This window comes from Passer domesticus, chromosome 5 (assembly GCF_036417665.1).
Source record: "Passer domesticus isolate bPasDom1 chromosome 5, bPasDom1.hap1, whole genome shotgun sequence".
NCBI lineage: Eukaryota > Metazoa > Chordata > Aves > Passeriformes > Passeridae > Passer > Passer domesticus.
Window position 1 is genome coordinate 35,090,534 of NC_087478.1, and position 7,198 is coordinate 35,097,731.

Consider the following 7,198-nt stretch of genomic DNA (forward strand, 5'->3'; position numbering starts at 1 on the left):
GCCTTGTTGTGTCTCTTCCTATCCTGATAACATTATATTTTGTAAGAAGGAAAAGGAAAATATTGGAGATAGCATAAAATAAAACACTAAATACCCTAATTTTACAGACTAAAATAAGGAGAAAATGATTTTTAAAACTGTTAGGTTTTGATATATAGTAAATATACAATATTTCTGAAGTGCTGCTTTGACCTGATATTTGGCTGCTTTCAGCAGAGTTAACCATTCAGGAAAACAACATGAACAGCAAAACACTCCTTCACCTCACATCAGGCCACTCCACTGACAGAAGGGTTTTGAAGAAAAAACAAATATCAAAATTCCAGGTTTGTACATGCACCCTGAAATCAAAAAAGTTTAGAGTTATATATGGGGAATAAGCCATACAATTTCCCTTACTTGAATATTCTGCATGGGTGTGCACCCCAGTGAAGATGATGCCAAAGAACAACATTCATCACACATGAAAAAAATTAACACAAGAATGACCAAAAGATAAATAATCCATGTTTCCTTCAAACCTTTGCAGAAATTTTTCAATCCAGTATCCCATCCCTTACTTTTAAATTGCTTGGGGCAATTTCTTAAGTGACCTGCATTACATAGCTTCTCAAATGACTCATGGAAGAGATGCATGGATCAAAGGTGGGGCTGAACCTGATATACTTTAGATGGTCAGTTGCTGAGCAGTGTTGTGGGGTTGGATATGTCCTGTTTAAAGTTAAAATAACTGCATGGGCATATGAGCAGGGAAAAGGTATGCTATCATCACATACAGAAAGAAAGATGTATTATGGGAATATCCCCTTTTAAAGACAGAGAAAAAAAAAAAGAAAATGTTTTGGGAAAAACAATTATTCTGTTGTTTACCTCAGCTGTATTTGGAATAACATCATATCACATCTTTCTTGCAGGATAGGACTTTGTTTGGGAAATTGCCTACTTGAAAAGAAAGGCCAGAAATCCCTGGACTAAATTAAAGGCATTCAGCTTTTACATTTAATTGGTGTGCATTCAAATGCAACCTTCATCTAAAGGACAGGACTTTTAGTTTCCTTGTCAGTTACTTTCTGTTTTTTATTGAATCTCACCACTGTTTTTCTGGTTTTCTCGCTCCTGCACAAAATGTGCAGCTGCTGTCGTGAGAATTAAATTACATATGCAACTATAGTGAATGATTATAATGGGGGTGAGATGAGTGAGTTGCTTTGATGTTTTCATGCAATCATTTATACAAGCAAATTTTGCATTTAACTTGGTTCCCCACAGTTTTAGCAGTGGTGTTTGCCAAAGAAAAGTGAATAAAGCATAAAAAATGGTAAAACTCTTTGAAAAATATTTAGCTGGATATCTATAGAGAGGGAAGTGATTAAAATTATTAAAAAGAAAAAATCAGGAAAGATTAAATTTCCAATTTTGAAAAATTTCCCATATAGACTAAAAAACCCCCAAACCCCACAGTTATGAAAGTATCACATTTTCAAATTGAGAAGTTCAGATTTTTCTTGGAATAGCTTCACATGTTCTCTAATAAAGTATACAAAGCTCTTAATGAAAATAGGGTGTTTCCAATTTATAAAAATACGGATATTCCTATTATATTAATAGATCTTAGGAACATATTTGGTTCACATTAAATTCTTAGCTAATGCTTGAAATGTATACTTGAAACAATAAAGTATTTAAAATATTGATTCTTTTTTTTCTGGGTAAGTAATTTCCTACCAGTGCCAATCTTCTGCAACATGTGACAATGAATTGCACTACTTCTCAAGCCCAGACACTAAGTGGTATCCTTGAAAGACAGATAGTTCATTGCTGATAGGACAAGCCAATAGGAACTTTACTAATACAAAACTTGACAGCAAGCAGGTCTTCCATTCTGCATTCTCTTCCATAATCCTTTTTCCACCTTTGCCCTTCTCTATAGTACATGAGAGCTAATAGAACCCTGTAAACTTGACTTTGAGTTCATCTGAATTATCTTCTAAAATTCACTGCACTTCAGGGCTTAGCAATATTTTGCAACACTGTCTGCAATTCAGGACTGAAAATTCTTTTAAGGAAAGGTAGTGCTGTACAATTTTGCACTGAACAAGGAGCCGAGTAGACACACATTAGCCCTAGAGCATTCCAGGGAATTACCTGCATTTCAGAAATGTCTAAATCTAGTTTTCCTATTTCTGATCTAGTAGGGAATAATTTTCCCTAGCTTATTTATAAGGAAAATATTTTATTTTCTTCTCTTTATTGAATTTTAACTGTGCCAACTGCCAAAACAGGACAACAAATTTCAATTCTTTTAGTATTTACTGGTTGGGCTACACATGTTGTTTTTTTTCCTTTCAGTTTTTTGTCTTTTTTTTTTTATCATACTTCTTTCCAATTAACTACAGAATTACCAAGGTAATGAATAGGAATCTCAGTGAATTAATGTATGTTCTTGTTGTGTATGCAGAGATACCAAGCAGCAGAAGCAACAACTGTGTCTCACATCTTATATGACTTCTTTCTTAATTACTCTACCTTCCATTTTATGATTCCTCATAAAGTCCATGTGATAGAAAACAGAAATACAACATATAAATCAGTGTGTTCCTTCCCTGGGTACCTGTGCTCAGCATGAGAGAAGTTCTGTTTTTATTGCTGCTTCTTCCATATGGGTATTGCAGATAGAAGAGAGCATGGGAAATTATTCCTTTTTAAACTCCAGTAGAACAAAACAGCTCCATTCTCTCCAGTAAATGATGCAGCCCAATGATACTGAATTGCTACTACACATCTTAGCCTGTTTTTCCAGAAGTGCTTTTGTTTTTAATTCCAGCAGTGATCAGATAGAAAATACCCACATGCATTTTCCATGCCAAACTCTGGAACCCAAATCTGACTTCTGGCGGCTCCCTCTGGGTCCCCACCATGCCCATGTTCTTGGCTGCATTGAGGGGCAATGTTTTGGCATAAGAACAGGGAGTGGGAAAGCCAGAGAAGGCAGAGCAGGCAGAGCAGGCAGATGGATGCAGGCGCCCAGGGCTGCGGTGAGTCCAGGAGCCAGTTTGTCCATTTCATGGTGAGCGGGCAGCGCCTCGTATGCCAGACATTTTGAATGGAAGGAAAGGCAGTGTGGTTTTGACCCAAACAGCACTTCCTTAGCAACAAGTTAGACCTGAACCTGTGTATGGACGTGTTTAGAATTCCCTGATGTTCTCTTGGAACCCAGTGGACTGAGGTACAAAGTGTTAGCTTTACATGGGCTGCTCTGTGAAGAGACTAAATGATGTAACTCTTATGTTGATATGTTGTTCCTATAGGCAAAGTAAGCACAATCTTTAGGGGGTTGTCCCTTGTCCCTTGCAGGGTGAGGAATGCAAAGCCAGGCATATAGATACTGCCTTTGGTATCTAAATTCAGTAACTGAAAAAAATATATGTAGCTATGAAACATTCGGCTGCAATATGAACATGAAATTGCACAAAAAGAATCTCAATTCCCATTCTCTGTAGGTCCATTGAGCCCCACTGGTGGGTCACAGGAGGATATTCTTTCCAGAACACAGACTCAGGACAGCAGCCAAAACAGGAGTCTCAAGTTGAGGGGTTTGTATCTTGTAATAATTCAAAACAATCCCAGAGTGAATTTCTCTTTCATTAGGGTCTTTTAGTCCCTCGATTTTGTGATAGAAGACTTTGGCACATTTTTGTTCAAATACTGAAATATTCTCATATCCAAGGTTATCTAGCACAGAGATCTTGGGAATGTGCACATATGACTGCATACACTATTTCACTGGAATAAATAAACAATGGAAAACAATGGAAACAATGGAAACAATGGAAAAATGGATTTTTAATAATTATTAATCTATATTATTTACTTATTTAAGGGTTTTAAGTGCTTCTCAGTTATATGAAGATCTTCTGATAATTTTTAGAGCAGTTAAATTACTTTTTACTAACACAAGGCAAAACTAATTTGGTTAAACTAGCTTATACTATTGTGGGTTTTTTTATGGTGGAAGGTAAGGCTAGTAACCTTCTTGTAATGTCAGAGAGGTAATTATTGCTTGTCAGTTGTTTCAGCACATACTTCTTTTTATTGTTATTTTTTTTCCTCCTAAACCTTTTTAAATCTTATTTATCAGATATATTTGCAAAGTAACATGGCAGCTAAAGGACCATTTCAACCTTGAGCTGCATAAAGCAGTGATATTTATGCCTCTCATGGAGCAGGAAGATAATAGACCCTATCTGTATAGTGACAATGTAGGTGGAATATTGCACTGAGAGTTTTAGACACCTTATTTCTTGAAAAATGTAGACAAACTGGATGAATTTTAGAGAAAAACAATGGATAATAATCATGAAGATGGAGAGATTGCAACATAAGGAAAGATTAAAAGAGAGTCAGCACTCAGCTGTAACAAAAAATCCTTATTTTTTTGAAGATACCTTCTTCAAACCTTATATATAAATATAAAGCTGCATATGTATAACTCCCATAACATTAGTGGTATTTTCCATTTCATGTACCAGTGGCAGACAAAATGTGTTTTTCTGCAGACTGGAAGTTAGAGAGCAGGCAATCCATCAGGTACTGTGGGCATCAGAGTAAACTTCAGCAGGAGGACAAGATGTCTTTCCTCCATCACACCATGTTAGTTAATCTGCAAAAACTATTACACTGGTTCAACTTATTCCCCAGATAAACTAGAACTTCCTGTAAGCTTCACTCACACAAGCTATGATACAAATGCAAGCATAGCATTAATATTTCACTTAGTAATTCCGTATCTCAGTTCCCAGTAACTGCTTAGAGCTCAAAAATGGATAAAAGACATCATACTGGTTTCTTGAATGAACACTCTTTTGCCCTAACATCCAGCTTAAATCAACCTGGAAATCAGTTCTGAGCTAACTCTAGCAAAGGTTTATGCTTTTGCACAACAGATGAGGTGAATGCTTAAATTTGTTTTCTTACCTTTTTTGAGGAGTTAGTCCAGTCTTGTTACCTTTGCAGCCATTGACAATGGCTCTGAATGGACTCAGGCAGATCAGGCAGGACAGTTATGGGGGAATAGAGCAAGATCTGAACTTCAAGCAAAATATATCCAAAATGAACAAGTATATACAGCTTTATACTTCATTAGGTGTGTTTTCCCTAATGTGTTTAAGCATATTGCCAATTTCCTCTGATATGTGAGACAAATTGAAAAATTCAGGGCTATCTTGCTTGCATGAGAGTCCACACTTAAGGTCACAACCTTATCTAATTGAGCCCTGGTTTTAGGGAAAAGGATAGTCAAACTCAAGCCTTTAAAGGGCTTGAGTTTGAAATGTTTACTATTTCTGGGTCTTAACATCTGAGAAGCCTGGAGTCTATAACAGATACAAGTCCCTCATCTGCAGATTTATGTTCTGTGACACAAATCAGAATAGCTCGTTGAATTTCATGAAAGGACACTGATTTTACATTTGGTTTCTACTGAACTTGAGTATTTAAAATGACAAATGTGTTGGGGAAGTGACTCATGAGAATTATCTAGTGGAAATGAAGCTGTTTACTGCACCTTTAAAACAGAAATGATGGTTACACATGCCACAGTTTCTGTGTTGCAGATAAGAAAGTAGGGGAGACTTAGATGAGACAGCAAATCACTTGTATCCTAAACTGGCCACTGAATACAAAGTTCCAGTTGTGAGAGTGGAATTGTGCCAAAGTCACTATCCTGTGCTCTGTGCTGTAGCTAAATTGCCAGTTCAAGTACAGAAATCTGATTAAACCTGTACTATCAAAACAGTAGCTGAGGGTGTGTATTTGAAATGAAAAAATACACACTGTTGGTTGCAGCTTTCTTTGCTTCTTAAAGATTGGGAAAAGTACTGTGAAGGAAATAGAATGCTGAAATGTTATATTTCCACTGGGAACTCTATTACTTGGCAATTGATATGTTTCTCATCTACAAGAAATAATTATGTATTCAGGCCCTTCAGTTAAATTGGCACATTAAGATTTCTGACTTAGTGCCATAATTGTTAAACAGAAATCCTGCAAGGCAGTGGCAGCTCTGTCCTTTGGAGCCCATTCTGTGGGGGTGTTCAAAGACACAGGAGAGACACTCATGCCTGTGCTGGTGTCAGACGGTGTGTCACTCTCCAGCTGTGGTCTCAGATGCAGTGTTTCTTGCAGGGCCTCTTGGAGAAGAGCTGGCACTTGTGCACTGAATAGGACAGCTTGAGCAGTGGCCTCTGGGCAGGCTGAGAAGCTGTCTCACTGATGTCAGCATGTGTACCTGGCACTCGGTTGGAGACAGAGTTAATCACATCAAACACAGAGCAGGAAGATAATGCAGAGATGGGTGCTCCCCATTGGACTGAGGGAGTGGGACACAGTGAAGCTTTGCCATTATGTATTCATCCCCCAGCAGATGCAATGAAAGCAGGGGAGCAGGTTCACACTGAATGGCTGCTGGCAGAGGAGCTTTCATGTCCTTTCATGTCCTGACAACAACCCGCTGTCTTCAGCGGGTACAGAAGAACCACCCTGCGGAGCAGTAGCTCTGAGGGCCCTGTGGCAGGTGCAGCCAAATCCCAGTATCAACAGCCTGCTGTCTCCTCCTCCTCCCCTGGCCTCACACAGCTGCAGAGGCAGATCCTCCTTCTGGCAGCCGCCACCACGGTGAGAAACATAAGCCTGCGATGGCAGCCTGGGAGATGCAAGGCATGTAAGTATGTCCAGTGCACTTTGTGTCAGCCAGCCATATTTTTGTACTGCCTGTCAAAGACAAGGAGGTCAACTTGAGGAAGGGGTAAGAGTATTGAAGAGCAAAGCATATAGGGGCAGGAGGTAGGGAAAAGTTTGTTTCACTGCTTCATGGCTGAAATGCTGCATGCATTCTTAATCACTCATATCACATAAATATGTTCTTGAGAAGAAAAAGAGTCAAGAAGGTCTGTGATAAGATGAAAAAGGAATAATGAATCTGTCTCACACAGGGCAACTGAAAGGCTTAGTCTTCTTTAGCCTGAAGGCTGAGAAGAGATATAGTATCTTTTTATAAGTGCATCACTGGAGAAAACATCAAGGTAGGAGAACAGCTGAGAATATCTAAATTGGCTGGGAACTTAAACCTAACCAACAAAGTAGTAAGGTTCCTGCTGTGGGAATAATAGGGTAAAAACCCCCTTTGCCTTGTCAGAAATGG

At 38.4% G+C, this 7,198-nt stretch overlaps 1 long non-coding RNA gene across 1 annotated transcript; it reads left to right on the forward strand.

The window, feature by feature from the left end:
* Window positions 1-3,203: 3,203 nt before the first annotated feature.
* On the forward strand, window positions 3,204-6,425 carry LOC135301329 (uncharacterized). The gene is made up of 3 exons (XR_010363077.1): window positions 3,204-3,226; window positions 3,501-3,593; window positions 6,184-6,425. It is a non-coding gene; the product is annotated as an uncharacterized LOC135301329 (long non-coding RNA).
* Window positions 6,426-7,198: the final 773 nt, after the last annotated feature.